Source organism: Pseudophryne corroboree, chromosome 4 (assembly GCF_028390025.1).
Source record: "Pseudophryne corroboree isolate aPseCor3 chromosome 4, aPseCor3.hap2, whole genome shotgun sequence".
In the NCBI taxonomy this organism is placed as follows: domain Eukaryota; kingdom Metazoa; phylum Chordata; class Amphibia; order Anura; family Myobatrachidae; genus Pseudophryne; species Pseudophryne corroboree.
This window is the reverse complement of record NC_086447.1, coordinates 819,471,096-819,488,142: the sequence shown is the minus strand read 5'-3', so window position 1 is coordinate 819,488,142 and position 17,047 is coordinate 819,471,096. Positions and strand designations below refer to the sequence as shown.

General features: G+C 44.7%; 1 pseudogene; it reads left to right on the top strand.

Moving 5' to 3' along the window:
- Positions 1 to 1,416: 1,416 nt before the first annotated feature.
- LOC134912625 (5S ribosomal RNA) lies at positions 1,417 to 1,536 on the top strand (annotated as a pseudogene).
- The last annotated feature ends 15,511 nt before the right edge of the window (positions 1,537 to 17,047 follow it).

The following is a 17,047-nucleotide window of genomic DNA, read 5'->3' as shown; positions in this document are numbered from 1 at the left end:
GCCAGTCATTTCAGCCACAGTCGTGTGGCAGACCCTGTGGCTGAAATGATGGGTTTGTTAAAGTGTGCATGTCCTGTTTATACAACATAAGGGTGGGTGGGAGGGCCCAAGGACAATTCCATCTTGCACCTCTTTTTTTATTTTATTTATCTCTGCATCATGTGATGTTTGGGGCTAATATTTTTTAAGTGCCATCCTGTCTGACACTGCAGTGCCACTCCTAGATGGGCCAGGTGTTTGTGCCGCGCACTTGGGTCGCTTAGCTTAGTCATCCAGCGACCTCGGTGCAAATTTTAGGACTAAAAATAATATTGTGAGGTGTTCAGAATAGACTGGAAATTAGTGGAAATTATGGTTATTGAGGTTAATAATACTATGGGATCAAAATGACCCCCAAATTCTATGATTTAAGCTGTTTTTGAGGGGGTTTTGGAAAAAAACACCCGAATCCAAAACACACCCGAATCCGACAAAAAATTTTCAGGGAGGTTTTGCCAAAACGCGTCCGAATCCAAAACACGGCAGCCGACCGAATCCAAAACCAAAACACAAAACCCGAAAAATTTCCGGTGCACATCTCTATTAAGGTTATGAAAACAGTCCCTGTGGTACTGATGGTTATTCACTTCTGCTTTTCTTCCATCTTGCCCCAAGGTATAGGATGGAGAATGAGAGAGTGAAAACCGACACACAGGATAGAAAAAGATAAGGTAGAGCTGTCTGTCAAGCAGTGAACAGCACCAAAGGTCCTGATACTTATGGATTGCAGGGCTCAAAAGGTGTAATTCACACAACATGCAGCATGCTCTTGAAAATAGACCCTAGAGATATAGACAGTATATGCACTTAACTCATAAAAAAATGACATTATTCGAAGACAGGTATCTTAGAATTGTACAAATCTGAGTGCTAAGAAAGAATGTGTCCCTTCACTTTAAGAAATTTATATTGCACACCAATAAGTGCTGGGTAGGATAGCATAAATGAGCTACTAGGTGTATAGCAGCACCGCAAATACCCGGTATAGCATTCAAGCATAATCCAAAATGGTCTTTTAAATGTAAACCAAAAAAGTAGGTGGCTAATCTTTTCCTTTTTTTGCCACAGGTATTTAAATGTCACTATTTAACCCCCCCCCCCCCTTTTCTTCACAAACACTTCACAGCGATAAGACTTTATACACTTTATAATTAATTTCTATTCTATAGCGCTACTTTAAATAATTATATTCCATATTGGAATAAATTTGATCCATAATGGATACACTTAAAAAAAAAAAATCAAGAATACTAAACCGACTTACGTAATTTTTATATTAGAGTGAGGTCATGTACCATGGGGAATGAATTTCCATTCTACATCCTTTCATAGTATAGTTTTCATAGTACACACTGTGACTATAAGGTCTGACGTTAAAATTGCGGGCATACCTCACTGGAGATGCCCAACCTCATCTGTTCTTGGAAGCCAAGCAGTGGAGGGCCGGGCCAGTACTTGGATGGGAGACCACCTTGGAACACCCAGATACTGCAAAACATTATCGTTTGCCATATCTCTCTGTCATTATTAGGGGACATCACTGAGCAAATCAGCACATTTAACACATTGGCCTTTGACCTATGATTCAATTCCCTGCAACACTTTTCCCTATGGGATTTCAAGCAGGATTAATGATCATCACAATAAAACGCAAGGGTAACATCTTGGTATTTTAGTGTCCACCATATTTTTGATCCGGCATTTTGTATAATCACAGCAACTTGCTGTAAAGTGTTTATTTCTATTTGTACTTATATTTTCGCCTTATTGTTAGCTGATACATTTTGGACATAATGGAACTCCCTAATTTTTAAATGGTACTTTATTAAAATTGTTATGATCTTAACAGTATTCTGAACATTAAAGCGTTCCTCTAATTAAGAGTGCTCCCCAACAAGAGTCTTCTTCCTTTCTACTCTTTTAGAATCTAGTTCGAAACTTTTGACTCAGGGGAGCACCACTGGTGGTCACCAGAGATGCACCCCTATAGACAAAATTTTGTTTTTTTAAGTGTATGGTTACCATATTAAGAAATTAATAACACAATATCGGTACTATCAGAGGACACCTATCTAACGTACACTATATTACTCTAAACTGGTGCGGTTTTCCCCACAACCCAGGTTCTCACTACATCCAGAGAAGAAGGTGTCCCAGAATCGACCTGCAAAGATGGAACCACAATAGGCTGATTGATGTGAAAAGCCGACATGACCGTGGGAAGGAAAGAAGCACGTATTCGCAACTCCGCCCGATCAGGATGAAAAATCAAAAAGGTGGGTCTGCAAGACAAGGCACTTAATTCAGAAACCCTCCGGGCAAAAGCTGTGGCTAGTAGAAAAGCAGTCTTCCAAGTAAGATATTGAAGGTCAACTTCATCCAAAGATTCAAAACAGGTTGACTGTAGAAATTCCAGCACTAGATTTAAATCCAAAGGAGCTGTAGGTGGAACAAATGGAGGTTGTACCCGTCGAACCCTTTGTAGAAAGGTTTGCACATCCGCCAGGAGTGCTAGGCGTTTCTGAAAAAAAATCGATAAAGCAGATACCTGAACCTTCAGAGATCTTAGACGAAGTCCGGAATCCAATCCTGTGTGAAGAAACACTAAGAACCGTGAGAGATTAAAAGAATCCGATGGAAATCCTCTTCGATCACGCCAAGTTATATAGGATCGCCAGATTCTTTGGTAATGGGCTGCCGTAACCAGTTTTCGTGCCCGCAACATTGTGGGGATCACACATTCCGGAATTACTTTTCTTTTCAGGATGTCTGCCTCAATATCCATCCCGATAAACATAGCTGTGATAAATCTGGATGCACGAAAGGCCCTTGTTGGAGTAGATCCAGATGCAGAGGAAGAGGTCAAGGTTCGCCCGCTAGAAGAAAGCACAGGTCTGAATACCAAGCCCTCCGAGGCCAATCTGGTGCCACCAGGATCACCATGATTGACTCCCATTTGATTCTCTTGAGAATTTGAGACAATAGAGGGAACGGAGGAAACACGTAAACTAGGTCATATGGCCAAGGCACAGCCACAGTCCACAACTTCCGCTTAAGGATCCCGGGATCTGGAGATGTATCTTGGAAGCTGATGATTGAGACGGGATGCCATGAGATCCACGTCTGGACACCCCCAGCATTGTATCAGATCGTTGAACACCTCCAGGTGAAGTGCCCATTCTCCCGAATGTAGATCCTGATGGCTGAGGTAGTCTGCTTCCCAATTGTCCACTCCTGGAATGAATACCGCCGAGAGAATTACTGCATTGCGTTCTGCCCATTGGAGAATACGTGACACCTCTCGCATTGCCTGGCGACTGTGAGTTCCACCTTGTTTGTTTACATATGCTACAGCAGTCGCATTGTCTGATTGAACTTTTACCGCCTTGGAGCAAAGAATGTGGGCGGCTTGTACCAGCGCATTGTAGATCGCTCTCAGTTCCAACACATTTATTGGCAACAGCAATTCTTGTGGAGGCCAGGGGCCCTGAAGATGGGAGTCCAACACAACTGCGCTCCATCCCCTGAGGCTGGCATCCATCGTGAGGAGCATCCAGTCCCACATACCGAACCGCCTGTCCGCAGTGAGATTGTGCAGCTGAAGCCACCAAAGAAGCAAAAGTCGTGTCTTCGAAGTTAGACTAATTGTTGAACGTGTAGATGTGACCCCGACCATTGATGTAACAGGTCCAGCTGGAAAGGATGTGAATGAAAATGTCCGAACTCCAGAGTTTCGAAAGCAGCTACCATCTTCCCAAGCAGATGATTGCATAAATGGACTGATACCTGTTGTGGCTTGAGAACAGCCCAGACCAGTTTCTGTATACTCAGAGTTTTGTCTTGTGGCAGAAAAACTCTCTGTACATTGGTGTCCAGGATCACACTGAGAAACTGGAGACACTGTGACGGCTGAAGGTTGGATTTCCGAAACTGGATTATCCATCCATGTTCTACCAACACATTGTATGTTAATAGAGCATGCTCCTGGAGAATGAGATCAGATGGAGCCTTGAGGAGGAGGTTGTCTAGGTATGGTATTGTGATTCCCAATGATCTGAGGTGAGCAATCATCACCAACATGACCTTGGTAAACTTACTGGGTGCTGTGGACAGTCCGAATGATAAGGCTCTGAATTGAAAATTATCCTGTTGAATCGCGAACCTGAGAAACGCTTGGTGAGGTTCCCAGATCAGAATGTGGAGCTATACATCCTTGATGTCTAGAGATATCATGAATTCCTTGGGTTCCAGGCTCGAAATCACTGAGTTGAGCGTTTCCATCTTGAGCCGGTAATAAGACAGAAACTGACTTAATGATTTCAGGTTCAGGATTGGTCTTACCATACTGTCTGGTTTTGGAACTACGAAACGATTGGAATAGTAACCTTTTTTCCGTTGACTCAGTGGTACCGGCATTAGCACAGCTGATTCTACTAAGATCCATATTGCACCTTGAAGGGCTAAACGTTTGTCCAGAAGGATGGGAAGACTTGTTGTAAAATATTTCTTTGGCGTGGCGGTAAAACTTCAAAATTTATCTTGTACCCTTGGGAGATGATGTTGAGAATCCATGCATTGTACCAGGTATCCTGAAAATTTCAAAGCCGCGCTCCCACCATACCTGGGCCCCGGTGGGAAGGGAGACCGTCATGCCATGGTCTTTTCTGTAGGCTTTGGGTCTTGATGATGAGCAGCGACTAGTTGCTTGCCGCGACTTCTACCTTGCAAGAGTGTTGCTCTTCCGCGTCCTCTAGAAGGTTGCATGGAACAAAAGGAGGTTCCAGTATAAGAGTGTTTAGACGGTGGTGGAAGGGTCGGTAAGAAGGTAGATTTACCACCCGTAGCTTGTAGAATTAACGTGTCTAGTTATTTTCCAAAAAGAATGTCACCTGTAAACGGTAGTGCCTCCACCGCTCTTTTTGACTCCGTGTCTACTTGCCATGACCTCAGCCAAAGGGCTCTTCTGGCTGCAATAGTTGCTGCTGAGATCCTCGAGTTAACATGTCCGATATCTCTAGCCGCTTCTCCTAAGTATATAGCTGATTCTTTAATGTGTTCCGCTAGGATAACTACTTCTTCTAACAGAACCCCCTCTTGTAAATTTTTTATCAACTTAGAGGCCCAATGCTCCACTGCCTTGTTCACCCAGGAACTCACCAAGGTTGGTCTAAGTGCAACCCCAGCGGCCGAATAGATGGACTTCAACATGGTGTTCAAATTCCTGTCAGAAGGGTCTTTCAAAGAAGTTGCTCGGTAATGTCGTTTTCTTTGACAACCTGGAAAGAGAGGAGTCCACTCGAGGTGAGTTCCCCCATTTATCTGTCATAGCTGATGGAAACGGTTAACTGCTAAGGAATCTTTTGGGCATCTGAAGTCGCTTGTCTGGGTATTTCCAAGCCTCTGTCAGCTGATCATCCAGCTTCTTTAAAAAGGATACGTGACCGAAGAACGGTGTTTTCTACCAAATTATGCAGTATCTGGCGACTCCAGTGTTGTAGTCTCGGAAATGTTCAAAACTTGCCTTATAGCTAGACAGCACTGACTAAGGTAGTGAATGATCTGGTCACTGCTAAATCTAAAGGCCATTACTCACTACTTATACTCCTTGATCTCTCTGCTGCCTTTGACACTGTTGACCACTCTCTCCTCATACAAACACTACAATCCCTAGGTCTGCAGAACACAGCCCTTTCTTGGTTCTCATCCTACTTATCCAATCGCTTCTTCAGTGTTCGTGTCTCTGATTCCACTTCCTCTTTGCTGCCTCTCTCAGTTGGAGTACCGCAAGGCTCAGTCTTAGGTCCTCTGCTTTTCTCTACCTATACCACATCTCTTGGTAAACTAATCAGCTCTTTCGTATTTCAGTATCATCTGTATGCAGATGATACTCAAATCTACCTGTCCTCCCCAGATTTGTCACCATCTGTATTGGGCCGTGTCACTGAATGCCTTTCTGCCATTTCATCTTGGATGACATCTCGCCACCTTAAACTTAATATTTCCAAAACAGAATTAGTTATATTTCCATCAGCCAATAGTAGTTCCCAACCTGATATCTCTATCACTGTTGATAACTCAGCAATCATCCCTACCCCACAAGCTCGCTGCCTAGGTGTCATTCTTGACTCTAAACTGTCCTTTGTTCCTCACATTCAATCGGTCTCAAAATCATGTTACATACATCTAAGAAACATATCCAAAATACGACCATATCTTACACAAGACACAGCAAAAACTCTGATCCATACACTCATTATCTCCCGCATTGATTATTGTAATAGTCTCCTGAAACATAGGCTCTCACCACTACAATCCATTTTGAATGCAGCTGCGAGGCTAATCTTCCTCGCTAGACGTTCATCATCTGCAGATCCGCTCTGTCAGTCCCTCCATTGGTTACCGGTATTCTACCGTATTAAATATAAAATACTTTTACTTACATACAAGGCTATTACCCAAACTGCACCAACATACATCTCTTCACTCATCTCAAGATATCTTCCTAACCGACCTCTTCGTTCTGCACAAGATCTGCGTCTCTCATCCACACGTATTACTTGTTACCACTCAAAATTACAGGACTTTATCCGGGCTTCACCCACTCTGTGGAATGCCCTCCCACACACAATAAGACTCACCTCTAGTCTCCAAACCTTTAAGCGTTCCCTGAAAATTAACCTCTTCAGACAAGCCTATCAAATTCCAGACCCACCTGCATAAACCTTCAATGCTTCCCTATCTAATTACATCCTCTCTGTACAGTACACATAACCTCACATATTTTGTCGTTCTTTACTCTCACACCCTCCTGACCCTTTGCCAAAATTGCTGGGTGATCATATCATACAACCCATTAAGAACCTAGCAATCTGGTGGACCATTATGCAATAGTTAGCATCTATCCTTGTGTATCAATGCCTATTTCCCTATAGATTGTAAGCTTGCAAGCAGGGCCTTCCTACCTCTATGTCTGTTTATTTTTACCCAGTTTTGTTCTATTACTGTTGTTCTAATTGTAAAGCGCAACGGAATATGCTGTGCTATATAAGAAACGGTTAATAAATAAATAAATAGCTAAAATAAGAGGTTCAACCCCATGAGAAGGTTCTGGTAGAACTTCGTCATCTGCGTCTGTAATTTCGCCCAACTCACGATCGTCCTCCTCAGCTTCGTCCTGAGAGAGAAGTTCTTCTCCAGATTCATCGGACTGAAGAATTAAGGGCACTGGACGTTTCTTAGCCTTGGACACTGTCGGCAGCTGTTTACTGGACGAGTCCAAGCATTTTGTGAGACCCTCTATCGACCTGGCTAATCCTGACACCCAAGGTGGTTCTGTAGCAATAGAAGGTACATAACTTTGAGGAATCTCCCTAGCCGTCTTACAAGTCTTCAGTAAAAAAGCAGCCACCTAAATATGTAATTGTGAGATGGTTCCTGTTAGCGCTACCGCCCAGGGAGGAAAATTAGCATCTTGGGATTGGTTAACTAACGTAACCTCCAAAGCACATGCCTCACACAGGGAGGAATCGTCCGTGTGATTATTATTTTTTCGTTACTCTTCGCACAGACGAACAATTTTTGTGACGCCTTATTCGCTGGTCCCTTGCCTGCCATTTTAGGGACATACAATTTTCCACCAGCACTCTCAATAATATAGAGAAAGAGAGAGAGAGGAAAGTCAGAAGGATAGAGGGATGTATTTGACTAACTCCCCTATTCTAAATCCCCTCAGCCATCAGCTTATAGTTTGTGCAGGCTTTTAAGTTTCTGGCAGTCTGTAGCAATGTGCACCTGTCTCTGCTCTACAGTGCAGATTCCTGAGGAGAAAGAAACAATTGTTGCCATTAATGAGCTGCCTAGCTGAGGAAGGAGTTTGACTGACAGGTTGAAAACCCGCCAACTCTGCCCCATCCCCTGTGCAGAGGCACCCATCTCACCAGGTCCCCGCCATTTTGAGTGGGTGCCTCAATTAAACAATAAGCTCATGTCCTCCTCCCCCTCTATAAATTAGACTTTAGCCTTACTGCACTGGAGATGGCCACTACATACATGATAGCGGCACTGCGTGGGACGCGGACGCTCCACAATGTACAGAGCAACCACTCATTTCCCCCACACGTCTGCACCGTGTCGTGGACCAGACACAGCGGGGAGAGGAGGACAAACTGGAAGCGGGCGCCGCACTCTTCCCCCACACTGCTGCGCTGTGTACTGTCAGCGCGGCAGTGTAGGAAGACCTCAACGACATCGCTGGAGAGATAGCTGGGAGCAGGAGCGCACTATTTCCCCACGCTGTCGTGCTATGTCTGTCAGCACGGCAGTGCAGTGGGAGTCCTGCCGCTATCGCAGCCAGTGTTACTGGGCAGAGGAGGGGATGGAGGCCAGCCGCTGGGCCTACAAGGAGGCTCACTCACCAAACCGGAGCCTCAGGATGCGGCTGTGTTGGGAGGAACAGTGCTTCTCTAGTTAAGCGCTGTTCTCCTGTGCAGCTTGCTACTGGTGTGTTACCCGGACACCACTTCTCTGGATAAGTGGCGAAGGGTTCCTGAGGCTAAGGGAACGAAGTCCCAAGAATTTTTTATTTTTTTTAAATAAAAGTAAAGTAATATAACTGAGCAGAGCTCAGTCAGCAGTGACCAGCTCCCTCGGCACAAATTCAAAACTGAGGGATGATGGGGGATAGAGGGGGGAGGAGCCTGTTTCACTTCTTAGATTATTTAAAGTGCCAGCTCCCTGCAAGCCACCATCATCACCCCACGGTCTTGAAATTGTGCCATTGTCCCCTAGTGGCTGACAGAAAAAAACAGTGATGTGAAAGAATAAAGAACACAGTTCAAGTAAAGTGGCAAAACATATTATCAGAATGCAGATCACTATAAAACTAGAATATTGGCCCTCATTCCGAGTTGATCGGTCGCAAGGCGAATTTAGCAGAGTTACACACGCTAAGCCGCCGACTTCTGGGAGTGTATCTTATCATCTTAAAATTGCGACCGATGTATTCGCAATATTGCGCTCACAAACTACTTAGCAGTTTTAGAGTAGCTCCAGACTTACTCTGCCTGTGCGATCAGTTCAGTGCTTGTCGTTCCTGGTTTGACGTCACAAACACACCCAGCGTTCGCCCAACCACTCCCCCGTTTCTCCGGCCACTCCTGCGTTTTTTCCGGAAACGGTAGCGTTTTCAGCCACACTCCCATAAAACGGCCTGTTTCCGCCCAGTAACACCCATTTCCTGTCAATCACATTACGATCGCCGGAGCGATGAAAAAGCCGTGAGTAAAAATACTATCTTCATAGCAAAGATACTTGGCGCAGTCGCAGTGCGAATATTGCGCATGCGCACTAAGCGGAATTTCACTGCGATGCGATGAAAAATACCGAGCGAACGACTCGGAATGAGGGCCATTATTCCTTAATAATGACCTTAAATGTCCACCAGGGAGTAAAGTTACTAAAATTCAATTTGAAAACCACTTTCCGAATCTTCAAAATCGATTGAAATTAGGGTGTGCGCCGGACCATTTTTCGGGTTTGTGTTTTGGTGTTGGATCTGTTACTCCTTCGTGTTTTGGATCTGTATTGATTTTGCCAAAACCGCCCTTGTGTGTTTTGGATTTTTATTGGTTTTGAATGTTGTTGTTTTTTTTAAATCATAAAAACAGCTAAAATCATAGAATTTGGGGGTGTTTTTGCTCCTACATTATTATTACCCTCAATAACATTCATTTCCACTCATTTCCAGTCAGTTTTGACTACCTCACAGGTCACAATATTGTTCACAAACACGCCTGACTGGCAAACTAAGCAACAGAGCAGCGGCACAAACACAGAGCAGTTATATCTGTTTCAAAATGTTTTAGAAGTTAGTAATGTGTTAGCAAGAACTAATAAAACCAACTCGCAAGTAATGTACTATCAATAGAAAACAGTCCAACACAGAAATTTACTGAGAATTGTGTGTACAATATCATTGCTGTAAAGTAGTTAACAAACAGCAAAGAAGAAAAAACCCAAAAACATGTAAAATAGCAACAGCAGACATTGATGCCCCCTACACAAGTGCCCCCACCACATGCCTATTCTCAGTGCCCAATCTGTACCACCCTCCTGGGGACCGTGTGTCACTGATGACTGGTACTCTGTGCTCATGTAAAAGCCCCAATCAATTTATTTATTTATTATTTATTTATTAACAGTTTCTTATATAGCGCAGCATATTCCATTGCGCTTTACAATTAGAACAACAGTAATAGAACAAAACTGGGTAAAAACAGACAGACAGAGGTAGGAAGGCCCTGCTCGCAAGCTTACAATCTATAGGGAAATAGGCATAGATACATAAGGATAGATGCTACCTATTGCATAATGGTCCACCAGATTGCTAGGTTCTTAATGGGTTGTATGATGATACCCCACAAAGTTATCCAAGTGTCAGGAGGGTGTGAGACTAAAGAAAGACAAGATATGTGATGTTATGAATACTCTACAGAGGATGTAATTAGATAGGGAAGCACTGAAGGTTATGTGGGTGGGTCTGGAATTTGATAGGCTTGTCTGAAGAGGTGAGTTTTCAGGGAACATTTAAAGGTTTGGAGACTAGAGGCGAGTCTTACTGTGCGTGGGAGGGCATTCCACAGAGTGGGTGAAGCCCGGATAAAGTCATGTAATTTTGAGTGTGAACAAGTTATGCGTGTGGATGAGAGACGTAGATCTTGTGCAGAGCGGAGAGGTCGGGTAGGGAGATATTTTGAGATGAGTGAAGAGATGTATGTTGGTGCAGTTTGGTTAATAGCCTTGTATGTGAGTAAAAGTATTTTATATTTAATACGGTAGAATACCGGTAACCAATGGAGGGACTGACAGAGCGGATCTGCAGACGATGAACGTCTGGCAAGGAAGATTAGCCTCGCAGCTGCATTCAAAATGGATTGTAGTGGTGAGAGCCTATGTTTGGGAAGACCGGTCAGGAGACTATTACAATAATCAATGCGGGAGATAATGAGAGCATGGATTAGAGTTTTTGCTGTGTCCTGTGTAAGATAAGGGCGTATTTTGGATATGTTTCTTAGATGTATGTAACATGATCTTGAGACAAATTGAATGTGGGTAACAAAGGACAGTTCAGAGTCAAGAATGACACCTAGGCAGCGAGCTTGTGGGGTAGGGGTGATTGCAGAGTTCTCAACAGTGATAGAGATATCAGGTTGGAAACTACTATTGGCCGGTGGAAATATAATTAATTCTGTTTTGGAAATATTAAGTTTGAGGTGGCGAGATGTCATCCAAGATGAAATGGCAGAAAGGCATTCAGTGACATGGCCCAATACAGATGGTGACAAATCAGGGGAGGATAGGTAGATTTGAGTATCATCCGCATACAGATGGTACTGAAATCCGAAAGAGTTGATTAGTTTGCCAAGAGATGTGGTATAGATAGAGAAAAGCAGAGGACCTAGGACTGAGCCTTGCGGTACTCCAACTGAGAGAGGTAGCGAAGGTGAGGTGGAATCTGAGAAACGAACACTGAAGGAGCGATTGGATAGGTAGGATGAGAACCAAGAAAGGGCTGTGTCCTGAATACCTAGGGATTGTAGTGTTTGTATGAGAAGTGAGTGGTCAACAGTGTCAAAAGCAGCAGAGAGATCAAGGAGAATAAGTAGAGAGTAATGTCCTTTAGATTTAGCAGTGACCAAATCATTCACTACCTTAGTCAGTGCTGTCTCTGTGGAGTGTTGGGCACGAAATCCTGACTGAAGTGGGTCCAGTAGGCTGTGTGAGTTAAGAAAGTGTGTGAGGCGAGTGTAGGCAAGTCTCTCCAGTAGCTTGGAGGGGCATGGGAGCTGAGAGATGGGACGGTAGTTAGAGAGAGAGTTCGGGTCAGAGTTTTGTTTTTTCAGAATGGGAGTAATCACTGCATGCTTGTATAGAGAAGGAAAGATACCAGTAGACAGGGAGAGATTACAGATTTTCGTTAAGGTTGGGATGAGCACAGTAGACAGAGCTTTACTAATTTGTGAGGGTATAGAGTCAAGGGGAGAGGTATTAGAGTAGGCAGATGAAAAGAGTGCAGATACTTCATCTTCATTTGTAGGATCAAAGGAAGAGAAGGTGTTAGAGGGTTCAGGCAGGGAATTGAGCAGGTCACTTGCTGTGGAAGAGCATACCATTTCATTTCGGATCTTGTCAATCTTGTCCTTGAAATAGGAAGCAAGATCTTGCGCACTGACAGTGGCTGGTGGGTTAGGTGAGGGAGGGACAAGAAGTGATTTAAATGTATTAAAAAGTCGCTTGGGGTTAGAGGCTTGAGCAGAGATGAGAGATTGAAAATATGTTTGTTTGGCAGTGTCCAGAGCAGTACGATAAGAGTGGTAGGTGGTCTTATATGTGAGAAAGTCACTTGAACTACGAGATTTACGCCACTGGCGTTCAACTTTTTGTGAGAGTTTTTGTAAGTGTCTAGTGTATTTAGAGTGCCACGGTTGACATCTAAGTCTACGTGGAGTGTGATGGGTAGCTGGAGCCACTTCATCAAGTGCTGTTACTAGAGTTTGGTTAAGGTGTGACACAGCAGTCTCTGGAGAGGTGATTGTAGAAATTGGTGAAAGCAGTGGTTGCAGAGAGGTAGATAGTTGTTGAAAATTAATAGCGTTAATATTTCTGCGGGTAAGACGTGTCCTTGTAGACTTTAGGGACATGGAGTTTGAAGTAATGGAGGAGAGCATGCATGTGATAAGGTTGTGATCTGAGAGAGGGAAAGGAGTGTTAGTGAGTTCAGAAACAGAGCATAGTCTGGTGAATACAATATCAAGGCAGTGGCCCTCCTGATGAGTAGGGGAGTCAGTCCATTGGGAGAGGCCAAGAGAGGAGGTTAGAGAGAGTAGTTTAGAGGCATGGGGAGATTGTGGACTGTCAATAGAGAGATTGAAATTACCCATAATGATGGTGGAGATGTCAGAGGATAGAAAGTGAGGGAGCCATGCAGAAAAATCTTCCAGAAACTTTTTGGGTTGCCCAGGTGGGCGATAGATAGCTGCAACACGCAGAGAGAAAGGGGTGAAAATCCTAATAGAGTGTACTTCAAAGGATGTAAATGTGAGTGAGGGAACAGGTGGTAAAACAATGTGCGTGTAACATTTGGACAGTAATATTCCAACACCCCCTCCTTTGATATTACCAGGCCTGGGGGGGGGGTGTGAAGTGGAGGCCACCATGTGACAGTGCTGCAGGGGAGGCAGTGTCTGATTGTGTGAGCCAGGTTTCTGTTATAGCCAGCATATTGAATTTTTTTGCTATGAAAAGGTCATGAATAGCTGTTAATTTGTTGCAAACAGAGCGTGCATTCCATAAAGCACATTTTAGTGACTTGGAGGTAGATGGGAGACAAGTGATGTTGATAAGGTTTGTTGATTTTATATTCCGTTGTGAATCAGCTGAATGTGAGCGTGGTATGTGGATGGGACCTGGATTTGGGGATATGTCACCAGCTAGTAGAAGCAGAAGAAGAGAGAGATAGGTATAGTTGGGGGAGGTGTGTGATAGTTTCTTATGGTGATAGGTAGAGGATGTGACAGTTAGTGTACATAGATAGGTTAAAAACTCATGAGTGTTAATAAGAGGGGAGTGGATTAATGAGGCTGCAATGTGTACAGAGCGATACATAACAGGAATAGTGAAGGACGATGTCATTTTATAGAGGATACCATGAAGTGCTATGAGGAAAAACAGTTTGTGGAGCATGGTGTTTATAAAGAGAAAAGTATAGATAGGAAAATGCTTATGGAAATTGTTAGTTAAATGGTAGATTTACCTGCTTTCCAATGTTTTTCAATGTTTGTTCAACTGTTGGTTTAACTGTTCTTTTTAAAATTTCCTAACTTTGTAATTTCCAAACTTCGTATATTTCTAAACTTCTGACAACTGCCCCGCAGACAACTGCCCCATAACTGAATGCTAACATATACTAGTTCTAATTTACAAAGGCTTCAGCTGAAGCTAATTGGACATCTAATCAAAGGGCTTATATTACCCTGTGTTAAGTAAACACCAGTCCATGTATGCTAATAAACTCCACTCCACTGACCAACATCTATACAAGAGATAATATCAGCTATAAGCAAGTACTAATATTCTACAAATACAATTACATACACTGCTAAAATATACATTGGTGTGAATAGAGATCAATCAGCCTTATTGTGGAGCAGCTCCACAAAATCTCCCCAATCACAAAAAACTACATTGTGTTGTACAGTGCAGCATATTTTGGGACACACAGTTAAATATCGACCAGGTTACAGTGCTGGTCGTATACAGCACTAGTCGGATACAGTCTGAGGCGGACACAGTGTGGTTTACACTGCAAGTTGGATGCAAAGCAGGTTGGATACAATGCAGGTTACAGTGTGGGTCAGATACAGGGCAGATGGATACAGTGCGGTTTGGATACAGTGTGGGTTGGATACAGTGTGGGTCGGATACAGTGTGGGTTAGATACAGTGCAGATTACAGTGCGAGTTGGATACAGTGCAGGTCAGAGTGCGGATTGGATATAGTGCAGGTTACACTGTAGGTTGGATACAAAGTGCATTGACTACAGTGCAAGGTCGGATACAGTGTAAGATACAGTGCAGGTCGGATACAGTGTGGGATACAGTTTGGGTCGGATACAGTGCAAGTCGGAGTGTGGGTTGAATACAGTGTAGGTTATCGTGCAGGTTGGGTACAGTGTGCGTCAAATAGAGTGTGTAATACAGTGTGGTTTGGATACAGTACAGTTTACAGTGCGGGTCTGATACAGTGCAGGTCGGATACAATGTGGGTTGGCTATAATAGCGCGTGTCGGATACAGTGCAAGATACAGTGCAGGTCGGATACAACAATAGTGCACTTACTGTGGCAGGGGATATCGGCGTTGTCCTCAATGCAGGGGTGCCAGCGGTGTCCTCAATGTGGGTATGCTGGCGATGTCGGCAGTGGGGGGTGATGGCAGTGTTCTCAGTGCAATGGTGTTGGTGTCGGTAATGCAGGGTGTCGGCGGTGTCCTCAATTCGGAGGATCCGGGTTTGTCGGCAGTGTGAGGGAGCCGGCAATGTCCTCAATGTGGGTATGCTGGTGCTGTTGGCAGTGGGGAGTTCATGTACTGTGGCATGGGATGTCGGCATTGTCCTCAATGTGGGTGTCCCAGTGGTATCCTCATTGCAAGGGTGCCAACGGTGTCCTCATTGCAAGGGTGCCAGCAGTATCAGCAGTGCAGGTATCCCAGTGGTGTCCTCAGTGCAGTGGTACCGATGGTGTCCTCACTGCAGGGGTGTTGGCAGTGCGGGTGTCCCAGTGGTAAGGCCAGTGTATTCAATGGGACGATGCAAACTGGCGCCCGAGGCAAAACCGCGAGATCTGAAGCGGGATCTCACGGTTTTGCCTCGAGTAGGGTTCCGGGGCAGGCAGAGAGATCCGAGCTGTATCGCGGATCTCCCAGACGTTCGGGTGAGTTCAGTTCTTTGAGCCACATGGTCATATGCTACAAGGAGAGCAGGACCACCTTGACATATATATATATATATATATATATATAAATTGAGAAGGTCCAGTACTTCCAATTTGTTAAAACTGCGTCCGGTGCCCTCTCATAACGGTAATTATAGTAAGCAGGGGGTGCGGCACTCGGGTCTGGTGAAATATTATATTTAGTATTATCATTTAGTATTATTATTATTATTTTTTCTCTTACGTCCTAGAGGATGTGGGGACTCCGTAAGGACCATGGGGTATAGACGGGCTCCGCAGGAGACATGGGCACTCTAAAGACTTTAGAATGGGTGTGCACTGGCTCCTCCCTCTATGCCCCTCCTCCAGACCTCAGTTAGATCCTGTGCCCAGAGGAAACTGGGTGCACTGCAGGGGAGCTCTCCTGAGTTTCTCTGAAAAAAGACTTTTGTTAGGTTTTTCATTTTCAGGGAGCGCTGCTGGCAACAGGCTCCCTGCATCGTGGGACTGAGGGGAGAGAAGCAGACCTACTTAAATGATAGGCTCTGCTTTTTAGGCTACTGGACACCATTAGCTCCAGAGGGTCGGAACGCAGGTCTCACCCTCACTGTTCGTCCCGGAGCCGCGCCGCCTCACAGAGCCGGAAGATAGAAGCCGGGTGAGTATTAAGAAGAAAGAAAACTTCAAAGGCGGCAGAAGACTTCAGATCTTCACTGAGGTAACTGAGGTAACGTTACCGCTGCGCGCCATTGCTCCCACACATACACACACAGCGGGCACTGTAAGGGTGCAGGGCGCAAGGGGGGGGGGGGGCGCCCTGGGCAGCAATATTAACCTCAAGGGACACTGGCATATAGATTAGATACTGCGGAGACGGTATATTAAAAAACCCCCGTCAGTATAAATAATTTGAGCGGGACCGAAGCCCGCCGCTGAGGGGGTGGAGCTTGATCCTCCAGCACTAACCAGCGCCATTTTCTCCACAGCACACTGCAGAGAAGCTGGCTCCCTGGACTCTCCCCTGCTGAACAAGGTTACAGAGGGCAAAAAAGAGGGGGGGGGGGGGGGGCACATTTAATTGGCGCAGTGAGTGTAATTATATATATTTATATAAAAGCGCTGTACTAACTGGGATTTTATTCCAGTGTCCGGTGGCGCTGGGTGTGTGCTGGCATACTCTCTCTCTGTCTCTCCAAGGGGCCTTATTGGGGGACTGTCTCCATATAGATATATCCCTGAGTGTGTGGGGGTGTCGGTACGTGTGTGTCGGCATGTCTGAAGCAGAAGGCTCATCTAAGGAGGAGGTGGAACAGATGATTGTGGTATCTCCGTCGGCAACGCCGACACCTGATTGGTTGGATATGTGGAATGTTTTAAATGCAAATGTGTCTTTATTACATAAGAGATTGGACAAAGCAGAGTCCAGGAATAAAACAGGGAGTCAATCCATGGCTTTGACTGTGTCACAGGGCCCTTCAGGGTCTCAGAAACGTCCGCTGTCCCAAGTAGCAGACACTGATAC